Genomic DNA, 2,224 nt, shown 5'->3' on the forward strand with positions numbered 1-2,224 from the left:
CCCACAGCTCCTCTGCCATGTGCCCAGGTGACCACCCATAAACGAGCTCCACTGTCTGAGAGCCATCGTGGGTACCTGTATTAGTGGTTGGAGGCTTTCCATCATGGGTACCTGTATTAGATTGGAGGCTTTCTGCTAAAAGTGCTTAGGTCTAGACGGGTTCCGGATTTCAAATTTTGGAACATTTGTACACACATGAAGAGCTGTATCAAAGGTGGACGGCGAGTCCAGACTCAAACTCATTTTCTATTTCCTGAGCACCTTCCCACACAAACTGGAAGTCATTTTGTACAGTATTTTTTAACATGCTTGTGTTTGGTGACATGAGGAAGATGCCGAACCTCCTACCTGAAATGGTGTGTTGGCACTCAAAAGGTTTTGGATTTTGAAGCATTTGGAGTTAGCATTCTCAAAATAGAGGTGTTCAGCATGTACTATCACTACTAATGGCAATAATAATTTTTAATTAGACAAGATTTTATTTAAAATTTTTCATACAATATATTTTATCATAGACTTCTCCTCTCCATCTCCCCCTGCCATCTTCTCCCCACTTCCCTACCCTTCGAACTTTGTTTTTTATTTCTCTCAAATAAGGGAAAAGAAAAGAAAATCAACAAAAGTCTCAGAAAAAAAAAAAACCTCACAACCAACCAAACAACAACAAAATATGGAATCTGTTTTATGTTTATCAGTTCCTCCCGGGCACAGGGCCTGCCCCGGAGTGTGGCTGATGTACTCAGTGAAACACCATTGAAGGAAACCGACTGCCCCTTTCCCATCAGGTGTCAAAACATGGAACTCTTTCAGAAGGTTCAAATCCTCCTTGCACAGGAGCCATGCTAATCCTCTCTGTCGTGGTCCAGTTTTAGTGTACATGCTGCCAAAGAAGCATGGCAATAATGATTTGAACTACTGGAGTATACAACTGAGGCTTCAATTATCAAATTCTTAGACCTATGAAGCTAACACATCTTCTTTCTGGTTGTTGAGATAACTGAAGTTTAGTATGTTTAAGTTTATTTCATAAACAAGCATCTTACTATGTGATATCTAGAAAACCAGGTATATCAGAATTCATCACATTCTCCATCCAAGACCGATACCCATGGGAGCCCCCTGGGTAGACATGTAGGACTAGAATTGTATGGTTCAGTGCTGGGTGTGGGAGCCACTCCTCAAATGGCTGCTAAACACCTGAAATATGGCCCATCTGAGTTCAGAGATCTTGAATATGTGGAAGATATACCAAACATTACATAAATGTAAAACACTTGGTTCACAATTTTTATAACAGTTCCATGTTGAAATTATATTTTGGATATGACAAGTTGAGTGAGTGATGTATTTTACAAGCACTAATGTTGCATTTTTAAAAACACTTCTTGATGTGGCTACTCGGAACCTACAATGACAAGGTGAATCATGCTGGTGGTGGCTGTGTCCTTCCTCCATCAGACAGAACTAACAGAGAGTTTAGATTTTGATCTCTATTTTGTTGTTCATCTTTTCAAGACAAAAAAGTCAATGAGGAAAGAAACACCCAAAGAAATATTCCCCACAACTCAGCCCAGACTGCCTATGTGACAGTCTCTTGATGCTCTGGTTTGAATTATCTTCCAGGCTACATTGCAGAGGTTGCTAGAGAAAAGCAAAATATTACTAATTTTATCATAATTACTTATAATTTTATTAAATATGGAAAAGAGAAAGTGAGAGAGGAAGAAGGAGAAAGAAAAATTTTTAATGTATATTAGCAAGATATAAAGATTCCTTATTTAAAAAAAAACCACAATCTTGAGACATATTTCACACTTATTTTAGGATCACAAAGAGTGCAAGGGGCCATACATTCCTGCTCTGTTCTGCCCAAAGCTGCTGGTCCCTAACAGCCCTCCCAGCAACTTTGGGAGCAGGTTCTTAGTCTGAAGGTTGACCTTCCCAGATGACCTCTCCACCAGGCAGTCAGGAGTGGCTTCCCCACAGTTCTGTATTTCATCAGTTTCCTAAAAACTCCAGCATCATTGACCATTTTATCCCAATCAAGATTCCACCGGATGCTCAGACGAGCCCAGACTTTCCTGACTGACATACAGCCTTGGAAGGGACCAGTGCAAGGCTAAGTCAGCAAGACTCCAGAGCCCCGTGCAATTCATCCCCAGTCCTTGGCCGCAATGTCTAGAAAGAGATAAGAGTGTTCCAGGAGTGGAACAGATCATGTCTC

The 2,224-nt window shown here is 40.7% G+C and overlaps 1 non-coding gene across 1 annotated transcript; it reads right to left on the reverse strand.

The window, feature by feature from the left end:
* Positions 1-789: 789 nt before the first annotated feature.
* LOC130889544 (U6 spliceosomal RNA) lies at positions 790-895 on the reverse strand. The gene has a single exon (XR_009058600.1). It is a non-coding gene; the product is annotated as a U6 spliceosomal RNA (small nuclear RNA).
* Between the last annotated feature and the right edge of the window lie 1,329 nt (positions 896-2,224).

The sequence above is a fragment of the Chionomys nivalis genome, chromosome 1 (genome assembly GCF_950005125.1).
Source record: "Chionomys nivalis chromosome 1, mChiNiv1.1, whole genome shotgun sequence".
NCBI classification, from domain to species: domain Eukaryota; kingdom Metazoa; phylum Chordata; class Mammalia; order Rodentia; family Cricetidae; genus Chionomys; species Chionomys nivalis.